The sequence below is a fragment of the Polypterus senegalus genome, chromosome 7 (genome assembly GCF_016835505.1).
Source record: "Polypterus senegalus isolate Bchr_013 chromosome 7, ASM1683550v1, whole genome shotgun sequence".
In the NCBI taxonomy this organism is placed as follows: domain Eukaryota; kingdom Metazoa; phylum Chordata; class Cladistia; order Polypteriformes; family Polypteridae; genus Polypterus; species Polypterus senegalus.
In genome coordinates, this window is record NC_053160.1 from 153532858 (window position 1) to 153552850 (window position 19993).

Here is a 19993-nt window from a genome sequence, read left to right on the forward strand (position 1 = left end):
AGTAGCTCAAACACATCAGTAGAAATTGTTAAAAATTATTATGAAAGCAAAGAGATCAAACATAAATATATAAATGGTAAAAAGTAAAAATGGGTCAATTGTTACAATGTTGGAATGTAGAGTGGTGACCAGGTCATGAATCACTTATATTGACAGCATTATAAAATCTCACCACAGTAGGAGCAAATGATCTTCTAAAGCATACATTGTACAGTGCAGTGAGAGTATGATGACTGCTATGTTTACTTCTAAATGACCACCTCAATAAACATGCTATTCTTGATAAACTTCAGTCAGGTTTCAGAACAAATCACAGCACAGAAACTGCACTCGTTAAAGTAGTAAATGACTGGCGGGTAAATGCAGACAGAGGCCATTTATCTGTTCTCATCCTCTTAGATCTGAGTGCCGCATTTGATACAATTGATCACAATATTCTTAGAAATCGCCTTAGTCAATGGGTGAGCCTCTCTGGCAGTGTCTTAAATTGGTTTGAATCCTACCTGGCAGGGAGAAAATTTTTTGTGAGTTGTGGTAATTATAACTCAAAGACACATGATATTCTATATGGTGTTCCACAAGGCTCTATCCTGGGTCCGCTGCTCTTCTCAATCTACATGCTTCCGTTAGGTCAGATTATCTCAGGTTACAAAGTGAGCTACCACAGCTATGTTGATGACACACAGCTGTACTTATCAATAGCACCTGATGACTCCAACTCTCTCAATTCACTAACACAATGTCTTACTGGTATTTCTGAATGGATGAATAGTAATTTTCTCAAACTAAAAAAAGAGAAAACTGAAATTTTAGTAATTGGCAATAATGGATTCAATGAGGTTATCAGAAATAAACTTGATGCATTAGGATTAAAAGTTAAGACGGAAGTAAAAAACTTAGGGGTAACTGTTGACTGTAATCTGAATTTTAAATCGCATATTCATCAGACCACTAGGACAGCATTTTTTCACTTAAGAAACATAGCAAAAGTTAGACCTCTTATATCATTGAAAGATGCTGAGAAATTAATTCACGCTTTTGTTTTCAGTAGACTAGATTACTGTAACGCACTCCTCTCAGGACTACCCAAAAAAGACATAAATCACTTGCAATGAGTGCAGAATGCAGCTGCTAGAATCCTAACTGGGAAAAGAAAATCCAAGCACATCTCTCCAGTTTTGATGTCACTACACTGGTTACCTGTGTCATTCAGGATTGACTTTAAAATTCTGCTTATGGTTTATAAAGCCTTAAATAATCTCGCTCCATCTTATATATCGGAATGTCTGACACCTTATATTCCAAATCGTAACCTCAGATCCTCAAATGAGTGTCTCCTTAGAATTCCAAAAGCTAAACTTAAAAGAAGTGGTGAGGCGGCCTTCTGCTGTTATGCACCTAAAATCTGGAATAGCCTGCCAATAGGAATTCGCCAGGCTGATACAGTGGAGCACTTTAAAACACTGCTGGAAACACATTACTTTAAAATGGCTTTCTCATAACTTAACTTTAACTTAATCCTGATACTGTATATGTTCAATTCATCATAATAACTATTCATAGTGGCTCTAAAATCCGTACTGACCCCAACTCTCTCTTCTGTTTCTTTTTCCGGTTTCTTTGTGGTGGCGGCCTGCGCCACCACCACCTACTCAAAGCATCATGATGCTCCAGCATTGATGGACTGAAAGCCAGAAGTCTACGTGACCATCATCATCAGGTCCTTCCATGAAAACCCTAAATACAAAGAGGACTGTTTGATTTATGTTAGGTAGATTGCCCAGGCGGGACTGGGCGGTCTCTTGGTCTGGAATCCCTGCAGATTTTTTTTTTTTTTCTCCAGCCGTCTGGAGTTTTTTCTTTTTGTTTTTTCTGTCCACCCTGGCCATCGGACCTTACTTATTCTATGTTAATTAATGTTGACTTATTTTTATTTTTTATTGTGTCTTCTATTTTTCTATTCTTCATTTTATAAAGCACTTTGAGCTACATTTTTTTTGTATGAAAATGTGCTATATAAGTAAATGTTGTTGTTGTTGTTGTTCTCTGACCCGCTAAAATGTTGTGGACTGCCATTGTCAAAGATGGACTGTACCCTCTACCTTTTCCCTTTGTCTGATAGAACAACGACAACATTTCACTACATATATTAAATGATCTAAGTCTTCTGAGGAAAAAAAAAATACTCTTCCCCTTCCTTTAGAGGACATCTGTGTTCACAGACTAGTCCATACTGTGATCAAGGTGGCCACCTAGATATTTATAAGTCTGAATCACCTCAATGTCTTGTATTTGGATGTTAAAGGGCTGAACGGGGACCCTAGACCTTTGGAAGTCCACAATCATCCTCTTGGTCTTCATTGTGTTCAGAACCAGGCAGTTCTTGTTGCTCCAGTCAGATCCCTATATTCCCCTTCCTGCCCATTCCTTATACACGTCCCAAAAGCTGTATCATCGGAGTACTTCTGAATGAGGCAAAAGTCTGACTTATATTTAAAGTCTGCTGTGTATAATGTGAACAGGAATGGGGCCAGAACAGTTTCTTGTTGGGCCCCAGTGTTGCTTACTACTGTCCCAGAGACACAGTTCCCCAGTTTGACAAACTGCAGTCGTCCAGTCAGGTAGATATGAATCCAGAAGGTGAATGTGGAATCCACCCCCATCCTCTCCAGTTTATGTTTAAGAATGGAGTTTTGGATGGTGTTGGATGCACTTGAAAAATCAAAAATCATAATACATAACCCCTTTTTCATCCAAAAAGAAAAGGGTGGGTCTGGTGTAGTATATAGAGGACTGCATCCTCAACACCAATGTACTCCATGTATGGAAACTGTAGGAGATCCAATGCATGCTGGACTTGTGGTCTGAGGAGACACAGAAGCAACCTGTCCAGTGTCTTCATGATGTGTGATGTGAGGGCCACAGGTTGACACTTATTTAGTTTCTTTATGTTACTGGTAGTCCAAGGTTTATTGTTAGAAAAGCAGTGAACAGATCTTGCTGGTACCACAATATCCCTGCAGAAATTTACGTAGTCCGATGTGTAGACAGCCGCCCTGTCATGGTCAGTGTCTGTACTATTCTTCGGTGACTCCAGCGGTATATTCCTATCCGTACACTCAAAGCAGCCCCTCAGAGACTCTCTAGATGTCCACTTCCTGAATGATTTAATAATTGCTGGATGCCTAATTACACAGGGCTTGTATATTGGCCGCAGATAAAGCAGATTGTGGTCTGATTTACCAAGTGGTGGTAATGCAGAAGCACTGTAAGCCTCCTTGATGTTGGCAAAACACAAGTCCAGTGTTTTATTTTTCCTTGTAGGACAGTGAAAATACTGTGTAAAATCAGCTAAGTTGGAGAAAAAGTTGACATGACTGAAATTTCCTGATATAACAACAAAAGCATCAAGGTGTTGGTCTATAATCTCACGACTGTATCATGAGTGACATCACATGCCATTCTGGGCTCCACCCACGGAGGAATGTAAACAACAATGGTGACAATGTGAGAAAATTCTCTTGGTACATAATAAGGTCTAATACTGACCATCAAGAGTTCAATATCCCGACAGAAATTTTTCCTTCACAGTTGTGTGTCTGGGATTACACCATCTATTCTTCACAAACACTGCCAGCTACCAATCCCCAAACCAGCTTTCCTTTTCTCTTCCTCTCGCATCTCTGTCCACTTGTACAATAGTGAATCTGGGTTGATCCACACAGGAATTAGGGGTGTTATCCTTCAGCTAAGTCTCCATTAAACACATTAGACTGCACTCACAAAATATGCACTGGTACTTCACAAGTGCCTCCAGCTGTTCGCAATTCTAAAGTAAAGATTAAGTTATGTTGTTTAATTATGTTTGGAACTGAAGCACCATAATTTATACTGTTGTGAATTTAAAGTTTAATTTCCTATTGTAAGGACAGCCGGCAGCCTTAACTGGCCGGGACATCCATGAGATGGAAGGAATGGGGGAAAGAGTGTGCAAGGCGCATTATCTTCTCCAGAGCGTTAGATGTCTAGCAGTGCCTCAGATTCCCACAGGACAGCGTGGGACATGGAGTTCTTTAACTCAGCCCTGTTAGGTTCCATGAGTGCCACCAGGGAGTGCTGCAGGGGCTGTGGAGCCCTATTTCCTGGGGTTTCCGTTTCACCCTGAAGTGCTTTAAGACCATGTATTTTGAAGACCAGAAGTACTCCCAGGTGGAAGATGAAAGGAACTGCCTACCTCAGATGGACAAGTCGAATGGAAGTTGGACAAAGCTTGCAAAGAGTAGTGGATAAGGCAATGAGCAGTGAAAGAAGAAGAGGAGTTGTGGAAAACCAGCCCAACACCCACATGCAGACACCAACAATTCCAAACACACGCGTTTATTTAAAATATTTACAACTAGTAAAGTCCAGCACATAACCCAGTGTCCTTACACCAATCACCCTCAAGTCCGTGGCCTTTCAATGATCCAGCCTTCCTTCATCGCCCCCACTCCTCTCCTCCAAGCTTCATCCTGCTGTGTTGGGCTGTCCACAAAATTATTTTGTTGAAGTGTCCCCGCCTTGTATCAGGCAGAGAGTCCCATTTGGGATGTCATTGTGGAAAACCAGCCCGAACACCAACAGGCAGACACCAACAATTCCAAACACACGCCTTTATTTACAATATTTACAAGTAATAAAGTCCCGCACACAACCCAGTGTCCTTCCACCAATCACCCTCAAGTCCAGGCCTTTCAATGATCCAGCCTTCCTTCGCCGCCTCCACTCCTCTCCTCCGAGCTTCGTCCTCTTCCTCTCGACTCCAGCCGACGATGGCTGGAGGCGGAGGCGGCTCTGTTTATTTCCACCCGGACATGCTCCGGGTGCCCCTTGATGAGCTTCCTGCAGCATTTCCTGGTATGGCGGCACTCCAGGTGTCCCTGGTATTTCTTCCACCAGCACCTCTGGGTGTGCAGGAAGTGCTGACGTCCAGGGCTCCTTACTCATTCAGGTGTCCCCTGGTGGTGGCCATGGGCCCCTATAGGGTTGAGCTTCCATGCTCAATTCCCGTAGCCACTATACAAACCAGGGCGGTTGCCCTCTCATGGTCTGGGGGAGGCATAATCCCCCTCTCTGTCCTTCTAGGCGTTCCGGCTAGGCACAGCCCCCAGCTGCCCACCACAGAGTTGTGCAATACAGTGCTTTATTGTACTTGTGGCTGTGGTGGTGGGAAACGCTTGTGAGAAGAGTTTTCCCACAATATGACTCTTTATGCTTTTAACTTGTGTCAAGAGCATTTTTGTGTTGGGTGTTTCGGAAGTTGCAGTGCCCCTTGGTATCCACACTATGTATTGTCTCATCACAGTGCACTTGTTAATGTTCCTTTTCCAATTGGAACATTGGAAATTGGTAGGTTAAGTGACCTCATGTTCATATTACAATCAAGTACCTTGAAGATTAAAGTCATGTTCTTCAGTGTAAAAAGTGATAGGTGTACGTTCTGTATATCTGCCAAATTTCTTCACTTGAAAACTCCCATTTCTCAGTCCCACCTCAATCTCAGCTAAAGACGATCAGCCCCTGTGAGGGAATCTGATGTTATTTCAGCTTTCCCATAATCAGGGAAGAGCACCAAAGGCTTACCGAGGCCTAATTCACACTAATATGAACAATTTTAACAGCATAATTTTTATTAACTTTTCCTTTCCATTCCCACTGAAACCATGTTTTTGACAACCAAAAACTATTCTTTTTGATGATACTTGCCAAAGTAAATTTGAAAAAGCTGGATTTCACATAGCGGGGATGTATGATTGTAATGTAATTAGACAGTGATTCAGTTTTCTTTGTTGATTCCCTATGTAATATCAGCTTTAATGCGGGGACAGTCCTTTCCCAAATACTCTGTATAAGCCAACATCATCCGTCCAGACAAAATGTCTTGTTTGGTGTTTTTTTTTCTAGTGCTCTTTGTTTTCCTTGTGCTTTTGGCATTTCAACTTACTTGGTGCTTGTTGCGTAAACAGACATCGCCTTTAGCTTTCAAACTGCGTATGCCCAGTAGTAATAAATAAGCCTATGACAAACTTTTAAGAAACAATCAGAAAGCACCAGTGTGGAAGGTCAGTTTTTGAAATGAAACTACAATATACAGTATCCATGCTAGTGTGGACTAAGCTTGAATTTCACATCTAAGATGAAATCAGAATGTTATTCTGTGCTCCACAGTGCACTGCCATAGTCCATTACTACACCACTGAGATGAGCCTTCCTTACATGTTATCTGAAGGGCTGCAATTACCTTGTCAGTGGGCCGCACAAAATATTGACAGATTACAACAAGGTGAGAATGCTGCTGTCGCTGTGCCCACTCCATCTAAATGCAATAACCATTGGTTCTTTGAACTTTGAAAAACTTCCTAATATGTAGAAAAAAACTGACATCTTGAATGTTTGGTAGACTACCTAGCAGGACACTAACAGAGACTTAGTCTGTGTTATTGTGGGCAGCAAGAGCCCCTTTGAAATCATGACCCGTTGGTATTTTACAAATCTATTACCATGTTTTCATGGTTATTTACTTTATGGACCTGTTATGGATTTAAATCAATTAAGGTCCTTTCTGGGACCTTCATGTGGGTGGGTCTTTTGGGAACTAAAAATGGTTCATCTTGGTATCACTCTGAAGAACCAATCTGGCCCAATTATTTTTAAGAGTGTAGTCCACCATCCCTTTGAATAATTAATTGCAGGTACCAAAAGGACTCCACTTCTTCTAAATCATGTGCTCTGTGTTTCAATCCTCCATTCCTACCACCTCCACTGTAGATGGAGAACATCTATTCAGTATGTGATCTACGTATCCCTTTATGGCAACTTTCCACTTGTCTGATTCCATTTCCAGTGCCTCCCTTGTACCTTCAACAACAACAAAAACATTTTTTAAATAGCACATTTTCATACAAATGATGTAGCTCAAAGTGCATTACAAGATGAAGAATGAAAAAAATATAAAATTTGGCAATTCTAATTAACAAAGAATAAAGTAAGGTCCTATGGCCAGGGAGGACAGAAAAAAAAAAAAACTCCAGATGGGTGGAGAAAAAAAAAAAAAGATCTGTTCCAAGGCTGTGAGACCGCCCAACCCACACTAGGCATTCTAACTAACATAAATGACCTCAATCAGTCCTCATGATTTTCAGGCTTAACATAGAAGAACTTGATGATGATGGTCATGTGGATATCTGGCCTTCAACCCATTAATGTATGGACTGCATGGTGCTTTGATCAGGTGGTGGTGGTGCCACCACAGAAAACCGGAAAGAGAACAGCAGAGAAAGTAGGGATTAGTATGGATTTTGGAGACATGAAAAAAAAGATAATTAAATGCATATACAGAATATCAGAGTTACACTTAAATGAAGCAATAAGAAAACCATGTTAAAGTAATGAGTTTTTAGCAGTTTTTTAAAGTGCTCCACTCTTTTAGCCTGGCAAATTTTTATCAGTTAACTATTCCAGATTTTAGGTGCATAACAGCAGAAGGCCACCTCACCACTTCTTTTAAATTTAGCTCTTGAAATTATAAGCAGACACTCATTTGAAGATCTAAGGTTACGATTAGGAGAGTAAGGTGAAAAGCATTCTGAGATATAAGATGGAGCGAGATTATTTAAAGCTTTGTAAACTATAAGCAGTATTTTAAAGTCAATTCTAAATTGGATTTTCTTTTCCTAGTTAAAATTCTGACAGCTGCATTCTGCACTAGTTTCAGCTAATTGAAATCTTTTTTTGGGTAGTCCTGAGAGGAATGGGTTGCAGTAATCTAGTCGACTAAAAACAAAAGCATGAACTAATTTTTCAGCATCTTGCAAAGTTACAGTATAAAGGGTCTAATATTTGCTATATTCCTTAAGTGAAAAAATGTTGTCCTAGCAATCTGATTAATATGTGATTTAAAATTACCCCTAAATTCTTTACCTCTGTTTTAGCTTTCAAGCCTAATGGATCAAGTGTACTTCTAACACCCTCATTATATCCATTTTTGCCAGTCACTAAGATTTCCAATTTCTCCTTATTTTGTTTTTCACACAACTCAAGATCATCCACAAACAACCACATTCCTACTCAGTTGGTTTACCTACTATAAGAAGTGAAACTCAAAAGCTGAGAAGTTAATCACCAATTGCAATTCCTTAGCTTATGAGAGGTCCTTAAGATCTTCTGACTATCCCAACAGTGAGCTTCCAGTCCCTCAGCAAACTCCTGCAACTCTTTGTACATGACAGTTCTTATCTACCATGCTGTATTAACCAGTAGACTCATATCATACAGTTAAAGCCCTATATTTCTCTTGTGATTTTGATCCTGTATTTAATTCTTTAATACAGTAAGTAAGTCTATTACTCCTACAGTGCTCACGCTGACACTTTCTCAAGTGTCTGTCAGCGTCATTTGAATTGACTCTTGAGGACGTCAAGTTCATTGTTTTAATATGTTGAACTGATACTGGGATACTTGCTGGTGTTTCCTACTGTATCAGTAATTTTCTGTGCTTTAATTAGTATTTTAATTATCATGCAGTTCAAATAATCTTTTCTTTCTTTGTATCATTGCTTGCTTGGAAGAGCATATTGTGATAGTGCTGATGTCAGTGACATACAGTAAAGCTGACTGATTTACTGGTGGGCGACATGGTGATCCTCACTGCAGTCTCACACTTCCAAAGTCCTGGGTTTGAATTCAAGTCCAGTCACTTATCTCTTACTTTTTTTTCCAGATCTTCCTTTTTTTCTATTACATGACAGGTGAGCACATGCAGAACTGATGCTGTAGGTAAAAGAAGAGATTTAACTTGTTAATTATCAGTTGTTTCTTCATCAATGCCAATAACTAGTTAAATAATTTATTAAGGCCCCTACTCTATTTTCTTTACCTCTCTCTGTGTCCGGCAGTGAGACTATGTCAGGATAACTAATAAACATAATGACTATAGAAATATGGTAACTGCATATGTTTATTGACATATAAGACAGGACACAACAAGACAAGTTTAGAGTTCTGATTTATCTGATAAATAGTTTTACAATACCAAATCTTTAGGAATGATGGTTTATGTTGCATGGAGTTGTTGCTGTTGTTCAAGTGGAGAATTCTTCTTATGTTCGAGTGTACTCTTTCTGTTTGCAACATAGTTCTTTTGTGGGTGGTGTTCTGTGCTTTTCTTAATTTAGGCTCTTTGCTTCATAGGGAAAAGCTTCAGCTTTAGATACTGCAGTTCCTTTCTTGAAGTAATGGCTGCTTCTCAGACTTCTCAGAGTAGCCTCAGTCACTGGCACACAGCTTGGTTTGGCAGGGTAGATCTCAGCTTCCAGGTCCACAAAAAGGAGAGATGTCAGCTTTCAGCTCTCCAAAGAGAGAGCGGCTCATCAGATTTTAAGTTTCAGAGAGTGCAAGAGGTCATTTTGGAGAGTGTCAACAGATTTTCTCCCTGACAGATGAGTGCAGCTAGTTTTTGAAGGAAGTTGTAACCTCTAGTGATTGGATTAAAGTCAATTCCAGTTACAAAATCAGTGCCTTCTCATAAGTGCATTGTTTTGTCAATTACAGTTGTCACTCACTGAATTATAGCTCTTTGATCAGACTTCAATGTTTATTTGGTGCCTGCTGGTCTGAAAATCCTTCTACAAAGATGTCTGTTCAGCTCTGATTTACAATTTTATGATCAGATGAAGTACAGGGATTAGACGGCTACAAACTGTAGTTCAGCTGTTTAGTTTGAAATGTAAGTGGTAATTTGGTGAAGTGGATTTCTGCATCCCTGTCATGGCCATCTTAATACATGGACATGCTGGGCAGTACCCGGGGGCACTACGAGCATAATCCATGTATGCTGTGATTTGCTGAGTGGTTGTATAGGTAGCGGCCCCAGTGCACTGCTTTGCCCGGGGGCCTATAATGCTGTTAAGATTGCACTGATCCCTGTTAAAACTGCTGTCTTAACAAGCCTTGTGTGCCACTAAAACTGAGCAGAATGGGCACTTTGTATAACAATACATGTAAATGCTCCAGGACTGGAACTAAATGCCTTTCTTTTTGTGTCAATGGCATCAATTTCACTGGAAACAAAATGTTAATTGTTGATTTTTTTTTGGCAAAGCATAACTTCAGTTTTCACTGCAGATTTAATTTTGTAAAAATCATTTTGCTCTTCACTAGTCATACAGCATTCTTTCAGTTAAATAGTAAATTTAATGCTAAATAATTTTGGTGACAGTTAAAAAGAAATGCATTTAAGAAAGTCGCGAAACACATCTGTAGATGTGTGCCCTTGAGGCTTCCAAGATTCTACAGCAACTGAGAAGGATCACGCTGACACCTAAAACAAAAAATTCCAGTCCTACTATCTTTGTTTTAAAACGTTTTGGAGAAATTCAATGTAAAAAAAGGTATACATTGGCATAAGCCAACCTAATTTGGGGTGTTCATAAGAAAAATAATGATTTACTTCATGAGGTAGAAGTAAATAATAATAATTGCGTCAGATATTTGAAATATTAAAATGTGTGCTTCAGTTTAAATATTTACAGTCTAGATATTCTCAACTCTAATAGACATTTGTCACTTTTCACCCTCTGATGTCCACAGAGGGCTGAATCCCTAATATAGGATCAAAAATCTAAAATAACAGCATATTAATAATTACTCAACTTGAAACAGTCTAAACTAATACCCCACATGCTTAATTTTGAAATTTGCCCTTTTTAACATTTTGGGAGAGGTTTGTAGAGGGCTACACCCACCAGTAAAGGATTAAATATTTAAAAAAATTATCATATTCGTGATCAGCCACTTCGAAATAACATGAAATGACTCTCCATATCCCTATATTACGGATTCAGATTTTGTGAAAAGGAATAACTATAACAACCTAATTTCTGATTACAGGATATACCCCTGGAGTTGCTTCATGTGTCATGCACAACTTCAAGTTCTTCTGATCAGTTTGGCTGAAGACGCCTATTGATTTACTTTTTATCATAAGGGTCATAAGAGTCTAGAGGGCCAAAAATAGGAGGAGAACCAAAAAGCTTGATATCTTGTATAAATAGATTTTAAGACGAGTCAAATGATATATCCTATGTGAGAGTTTTCTTGTACTATTGGGTCAGAAGGCGGCCTACAAAAAATACGGAAGTAATTTCAAAGTGTTCAGAAGTAATTCTTATTGCACAAAACAGTTCACATAACTGAAGAGGAAAATTACACATAACATACATAAAGGAGAGGAGAGGGTGGGAGCATAGGCTGATAGAGCGTTGCTGCACCCACCACACACCAAGCCACCTGGATTGGGACCCAAATGCAAAGGGATGATTTCTAATTTATGATGTTTCAGTTTCAGGCTTCTATATTTTTGTTCCTTTTTTTTTTGGTTACTATATGACAATGTGACTAAATGATGGGCAGGAAACCATTTGCCCTCACACCTTACCAGCTGAAAATAAACAAACAATTTGAACTTCATTTTCTATTACATTAGAGGAGGCAAAGTTTTCCATTTATATATTACTTAACAGGGGATAAGGCAGAATTTCCCTTTGTCTCTTTACCTATTCTACATATCAATACAAAGCCAAACAAATTCTTCTATGAATTTAACATTAACTTACTAAATAATGGCATAATGAGAAGTCAAGCAAAATGACACCTTTTAATGGCTAACTGAACAGATTACAGTATGCAAGCTTTCGAGGCAACTCAGGTCCCTTCTTCAGGCAGTTTGTAATATTGCATATTATAAGCTGTTCAGTTAGCCAACAAAAGGTAGTACTAGGGTGTTGCATCATGTTAACCATTATGAATGTAGTGAGAAGTCAAGCAAAATGACACCTTTTATTGGCTAACTGACCAGATTACAATATGCAAGCTTTCGAGGCAACTCAGGTCCCTTCTTCAGGCAAGATGTAATCACATCTTGTAATTACTTAAAAAAAACTTGCATATTGTAATCTTTTTAGTTAGTCAATAAAAGGTGTTATTGACTTCTCATTGCATCCATAATGGCTAACATGGCACAACATACTACTACTAAAGAATTGCACTCACAACTTCTTTACATTAAGGACTGATATGGAATAAACTACAAAGATGTACAGTAGATTAAACTTTGATTAGTTTAAAAACTATCTGGATTTAATATTGAACCAACTTAGCTCTTAACTACGCAGATATGCTTGATGGACTGAATGTTCTCTTCTTCTCAGTTTCCAAAGGCATGGGTGAACCATGGAGGGGAGCTTGTTGGGGCTTTAGCCCCCCCCCTTAGAAAGGCCAAAGCCACTGCGTTCACTTTGACGGCAATATGTACACATATAAGACCAGACAGCTACAAGAATTCCTAAGATACTGTACAGGAAATAATTAAACTAGCCCAATATGACACACAGATCAAGCAATAAAATTCAAGTGAAATTCAAGTAAATGCCATTAAGTTTTAAGACATCTTTTAAAGCATTTACTTGATTCTTCCCCTTTAATATGGCCCTGCCACTTCTATTGCATTTTACCTTAATAAGACAAGTCAGGTCAGCCTCAAGAGCTATTGACAATGCTGGGCTAATACGTGTTTAATATTTATTATAAAAAACTCTGGGCTTGACCATTATGATGACATAAGTTGTGGTGGAGAGGTAGGGTATAGAAAAACTGCAGGAAATGCTGTGACCGCAGGGAGCTCTAAGTGGGCGTTTTGTAATGCAGTCAATAAGGCGGCCTTCAGGATTTGCCACCTCATCAGTCACAATATCCTGCATGCACCGGCTGTTAAGCTTCAGCCTGTCATGGCAGGAAATACAACTGGCAGCTAGCTCAACTATGATAACTTCACTGTGTTATATTTTTTCCTTTTATTTTAACCTCTCCATTGTTTGCTGTGCTGTGCTGTTGTTTGTAAAGCACTTTACAGTGGAGCCGAAGGTTAACACACTATATAATATGAAACCAATTAACTTTATAGACTACCTCTGTTATTAAGAGTGTGCACTGCACCATTGAGTTCAGCTTTATTGTAGTGCTGATTGCTAGCAAAGTCTTAAGAAACAGAATTCACCAGGAAAGACGGACAGATTACCTTATAGTTCTCTGAGTTTTGTATATCTTTGGTGGTACATTGTTATTTCTAAATTGTTGGAAGGCTTGAATGATTTACAGTTATTGCATGATCTACTAATGCTGTTAATTACATTAACTTTAACCAGTATAAGTCTTATTATGTGCAGTATATGCAGCATGCTGTGCCATTCAAGTGAACTATTACGCTTGTCATTTCTAAAGTGTTTTATTAACTTTGTGATGTGTTGTGTGTAAAATCAACAATGACTTCTTTAAGCATTATACCATTTTTTATACAGCTGTCATGTAATTTTGACTCAGAAGGTGGTCTGCAGTAGTGTTTAAATTAAATTGGGCCGTACTGTATAATATTATATGAAAAATGATTGGTCAAATTTGTCTTTTGCACCTGTTGATATGTTCTGGTGTTTAGCATATACAATGATAGAATAAAACAGAAGGTTTGAAGACCATCCAGGAAACATTTGGGTTGCTGCTGGAAGAGGTGTTGGTGAGGCCAACAGTGGCTACTTATCCCGTGATCCTAATGCCTCAGTGCAGTGATGTGGACACTGTGCTGTAAAAATGGTGTCATCCTTTGTATGAGATGTAAAACTGATGTCCTGAATCTCTGTGCTCATAAAAGATCCCTGGGCATTATTCATAAAGAGCAGGGTGTATCTTGATATCCTGGTTAAGTTTCTGGCCCCCTAATCACCCCCTGTCTAATTGTGTTTCTCTCTCTCACCACTTCACCACCTTATAGCTCATGTGTGGTGAGTGATCTGCTGCAAAGATGGCTACTGTTGCATCGTCCAGGTGGATGCTACACATTAGTGGTGGTTGAAGTGTTTTCCTGCCCGCTATGAAAAGCACTATGAGTAGTGAGAAAAGTGCTATATAAATTTATAGAATTATAATTATTAATAATAAGGAAAAAAGAAATAATATGCTAACCTAGTAAATTATTAATCCTTCCATTTATAACTCAGGCAGGAGAACAAGGGTCTGTTCCATGCATGGTGACAAATGCTGGGGCAGCACATCCCATCTATGCCCAGGAGCACCACCTTGCAAAGCTTAGGGAACAGAGCAGGGTGAACAAGGAGAGCAGAAGGTAAAGCAACCACTGCAGATGATTCAAAATACAGCAGCACATTTGGTGTTCAACCAACCGAGGTGGGCAAATATCACTCCTCAGTACGTTGGCTCCTGGTATCACCAAGTATTAAGTTCAAATCCTTGATGCTTGCTTACAGAGTGGTCAATGGATCAGCAACTATATATATAAAGTCCTCTGATCCTTCTTGACTACTCTGATCTGCTGATGAATGGTGTCTGGTGATGTCATCTCTGAGTGACATCAAACCTCACTCCACTCTCCCCTTTTCATATGTGGCTCAAAGATGGTGGAATTAGTTGTCCACTCTGAATCAAAAATTCTGACTCCTTCAATGTGCTTAAGTGGCATTTGAAGACTTTCTTGTTTGATGAATTTCTGTCTAATAATTTCATCTTTGATAGGTTCTACAGTATACAGTACGTAATATTTATGTTATATTATGTGAGGGTAATTAAGAAGGTAAAGGAAATTTGAAAATGACACTGTAACCACAATGGATAGAAGCGGATGCAATACAACACATTTGTGATGGCTTATGGGTAGTCTGAACACATACAGCGCTCTGCCATTAGTCTAGTTGAAGCCAAAATCAAATGAACATAGACACTCCACTATGGAATTACACCATTGTGAAATTTCCTTTGGGAAGAGTGGGTGAAACCTGCTGAAGTTCACCAAAGGATGTTGTTCACGGAAGTGAAAACAGCATGACTCAACGAAAAGTTTAAGAATGGGTAGAAAGGTTTAAGGCAGGAAGAACAAGTGCAATCAACAAAGCTCGATCTGGTTATACAACAACAGCTCTGCTTTTTGATTTATTTAATATATAGTATGTGATATTTGAAATTTGAATTTGTGTCTAATTTATAACAACTTTGATAGGTTCTTACAACTAAGGACAAGTAACAAACTTTAATTTTTTTCTGACCTCTTCACTTGTGATGATGGTTTTGAACCCTTTTCCGTTAACACTTGTTCCCAAACAGCCCCCCAGACTGATGTTTACTCAATTGTGTTGACCTCTTTCCTAAGTCATTTTGGATAAAAGCATCTGCTAAGCAGATAAATGTAGATGTAAACATAAAGTGGATTTTATTTATATCCATAATCCAAAACATACAGACATCAAAACACAAGGAAGCAGGCACAAAAAAGGCAAGATTATCCAACCAGTCTTAAGATAAAATACTAATTCAAAAACATGCAAAGTTAAAAAGAACTACTAGATTTATAAAAATATATGAAACAAGTAACAGAGCTTGAGAAGAGGCCTTTACAGGCCCCAGATCCACAATGCTAGGATGAAAAATCTTTCCTGCACTCTATCTTTTACTTACCTTTCCAGCTCCCATCAGGGAACTGCTGCCTGAGAACTGTTGCTCAAAAATAAACAGTGGCAGGGAAAGCCAGCGGCTAAATGCAGGCAAAATTTCTCTGTTGTTTGCTGAATCTTCAATTATAGTTGTGAGCAGTGCTAGGTGTTCTGCACCCTGTGTTGAAATACCAGTATACTATCTGCCCAGATTATATTCTAAGACTTATTGTGTTTTGCTTATTGAAAACTGATATACAGAGCCTGAAGGAGAAATGTTTTACATTAACAAAGTTTTATTTTAACCTAAAATATAACAATTAGTACATTAGAACAATCTAGACGAAAACAGGCCATTTGGCCCAACAAAGCTCGCCAGTCCTATTCACTTAATTCTTCTAAAAAAACATCAAGTCTCGTTTTGAAAGGCTCTAAAGCATAACTGTCTACCACACTACTTGTTAGCTTATTCCAAGTGTCTGTCGTTCTCTGTGTAAAGAAAAACTTCCTAATGTTTGTGTGGTTTGTCTCAAACCACTGTACTAATTTCCTTCATAATTTTAAACATTTTTTTTTCATTTTATTGGATTTTTTTAAAATCAAATAACACTCCATACACATAACTCGAGTTTTACAAAAAGAAAAAAAAAAGAAAAGAAAAAGATTTGAAACAAATCAACCCCCACCTCTGAGAAAGAGAGTTAGGCCAGCAGTGTAAAACTTTATGCTAGTAAAGACAACCAACCAACCATTTTCTAACCCGCTGAATCCGAATACAGGGTCACGGGGGTCTGCTGGAGCCAATCCCAGAGTAAAGACAAATGAATAGATAAAATAATAAATGAATAGGGATAAATGGAATAAAAGAGGGGAGAGAACCTGCTTCCTCAATTTATATGCTTATTCTAAAATTTTATTGATTAGATCCTGTCAGGTTTTGAAAAAGGTTCTGCACTGATCCTCTAAATGCAAATTAGATTTTTTCCAGTTTCAAATAGTATATAACATCAGTCACCCACTTAGAATAGGTGAGTTAGGATTCTTCCAGTTACGTCTATGTGCAAATAGTGAAGTAAAAGCAATTGCAGTTTGTTTGCCCTTCTCCACTTTAAGCCCGTCTGGAACTACAACAAACACAGTTGTTAATGGATTAGGAGGGATTGTGACATCCAAGCTGTCTGTTAGGCATTTAAAGATTTTGGTCCAAAATGATGTTAATTTGGTGCAGGCCCAAAACATGTGACTCAGTGAGGCTGGAACTTGATTGCAGTGTTCACAGGTTGGATCTTGCCCTGGATTTCCTTCATAATTTTAAACACTTCAATCATCTCACCTCTTAATTTTATTTAGCTTAAACTGAAAAGGCTGAGCTCTTTTAAACTTTCCTCATAATTCATCCCCTGTAACCCTAGAATCAGCCTAGTCGCTCTTTTCTGGACCATTTCTAGTGCTGTTATGTCCTTTTTGTAGCCTGTTTCTATGGTTCTCAGTTTGAAGAAAAACTTCCGAATTTGTTTGAGAAATTTACCCTTAACAAGTTTCCAACTGTATTCCCGAGTCCTTGATGAACTCACTTTAAAATAACAGTCTTGATCCACTGTACTAATTCCCTTCATAATTTTAAACATTAAATCGTGTCTCCTCTTAATCTCCTTTTACTTAAACTGAAAAGGCTCAGTTCTTTTACTTGATCCTCACAATTCACACCCTGTATCACAGGAATCGGCCTAGTCGTTCTGCTCTGAACCTTTTCTAGTGCTGTTATGTCCTTTGTGTAGCCTGGAGACCAAAACTGCACACAGTACTCTAGATGTGGCCTTATCAGTGCACTATAAAGGTTGAGCATAACCTCTTTGGACTTGTACTCCACACATTGTGCTATATAACCTGTTTGCCTTTTTAATAACTTCTAACACCGTCTGAAAGTTGATAGCATAGAGTCTACAGTGACTCCTAAATCCATCTCATAAGATGTACTCTTGATTTTCAGATCTCCCATTGTGTATTCAAACTTAACATTTTTACTTCCTATGTGTAATACCTTACATTTACTGACATTATATTTCATCTGCCACAATTTACTGACATTAAATTTCATCTGTCACAAACTCTTCAGTACAAGTTCACATTCTGGAATTCAGCAGGGATTAGGAAAATTATTTACCTGGCGTAGACTTATAGAATAAAAGAATCACCCTTAACTAACAGTTATATGCTATTTAATCCGGATGCCATTCAATGTCCAATAATTATAAATACTCATTTATTTAATACCATCTCAGTTCAGCCTAAAACCTGCTTAAAAAGTACTGGGCTCCCTTGGTGCTGCAGTATATATAATACAATACAATACAATTTATTTTTTGTATAGCCCAAAATCAAACAAGAAGTGCCGCAATGGGCTTTAACAGGCCCTGCCTCTTGACATATATAAAGGAACCATTAAATAATCCAGAGCCTCAATTGATCATTTAATGAAAAGCCAGTCCATGACAAACTACAAAAAGTTAGATAGCTGGGATTTTGTACATATAATGTGGAATGGTGATTCCTTACAAAGGATTCTGTGGGACTTGTTCAGTTGCTGTCCGTGTGGAATCTGAATGTTCTCCTCTGTGGGACTTCCACCCACATCCCTAAAGATATACAAATCAGGTTAGTTAACCACTCCATATGACACAGAGACTGGCTAACTCACTTTTCTCAGTTTCAATGCATTTTTTAATTTGGCCCTCAGTAGTACTGATTTTTTAAAGCATTGTGTTATAGCTGTGCAAAGGAGTGGGGCTATGCCAAATACAGACTGGCATCCGTTCATCCTAATCTACTGTATTTCTGAAATTGCACCATTGCAGCAACAGTCATAAGAAAAGAAACAACACTAAAAAATGCACCACTGCACCACAACGCACACTAACTCAAACCAGAGCCATTTCATATTCTTTTTACAAAGATCTGTTCAGATGTTTTTCAGAATCCAGCAAAGATGTTTTAATGGAATTGTAATGCAAGCATACTGGGCCAGTGCTGTTCAGAACCTGGAATTAAACTATCTGTTTAATTCTATATGAAGAACTATTTTAGATGGGTCTCTCTTGTTGTATAGTACTTTAAATGAGTCAGGGTTTAGTATTGTGTTTCATGGCTTGTTTATGTTATTTTAATTTGATTGGCGGGTGCTTTTTTCTTATGTTCCATTACTCCACCTGAAAATATTGATGGGACTATAGGCCATTCATTCAAACAAGTCTGTCCGTGCTATTCACCTAGATTGTCCAAAATAACAGCAAGTCAAGATCTGAAGGCCCCTAAAGTCCTGCTCTCCACCACACTGCCAAGTAATTTAATCTATGCATCTATGGTTCTTTGCACGAAGAGAAAATGTCAGTCATTTCTATGAAATCTGCCTTAATTAAGTTTCCAACCATGTCCTCGTGTTCTTGTTGTAGAATGTATTTTAAAGGAATAACTGGGATATACTTTACTAATTCCTTTCATAATTTTAAATACTTCAGTTGTTTCTGTTTTAAATCCTTCAATCTCTCCACATAGCTCATACCTGTTCATCCTAGAATCAGCATAGTTGCCCTTCTCTGGACTTTCTCTTGTGCTGTTATGTCTTTTTGTAATATGAAGACCAAAACTGAACACAGTACTCCAGGTAAGGCCTCACTAGTGCATTATAAACTTAAGCATAACCTCCTTTGACTTGTACTCTACACATTGTGATATATGACCTAACATCATTTTAGCTTTCTTGATCACTTTTGTATGCTGTCTGGATGTAAAAAGTCTACTTTGACTCTTAGGTCCTACTCAAAAGGGGTAACTGGAAGTTTTAGACCTTCTCTGGGGTATTCAAATGTGACATTTTTACTTCCTGCATGTAATGCTTTTCATTTACTTACATTAAATTTCATCTATCACAAATCTGCCCAAACCTGTTTGTTGTCCAAGTCTCTTTGTAACAAACCATCTAGGTTGGTATCATCTGCAAATCTAACCAGCTTTTTGATTATTTTCTTGTCCAGATCTCTTATACAGTATATGTTAAAAAGAGCAGGGGCTCCAGCACTGCTTCACTTTTAACATCATCTAATTAACATCACTTTGATGGCCAGCACAGACTCCATTAAAGAAAACTCAGGAGCAGGTAGGTGGCCAGTTGGCAGGCAAAAGGATAAAGGTCCAAGTCTTTCGGGTCCTGGTGCCTCCTGTTTTTCTATATGGTTGTGAGACATGGATGCTATCCAGTGACATGAGATGAAGACTGCAAGGTTATTACAGTTAACGAAAACTAAAATCAAAACTGAAACTATTATTAAAAAAAACATTTTTGTAAACTGAAATAAAATAATTAACAAAACTGAAATGAAAAACTAAAACTAAACGAAACTATTAAAGAAGCTGGAAAGACTAACTGAAATAAAATAATAATGTGCTAAAATATTTTTAGTTTTCATTTT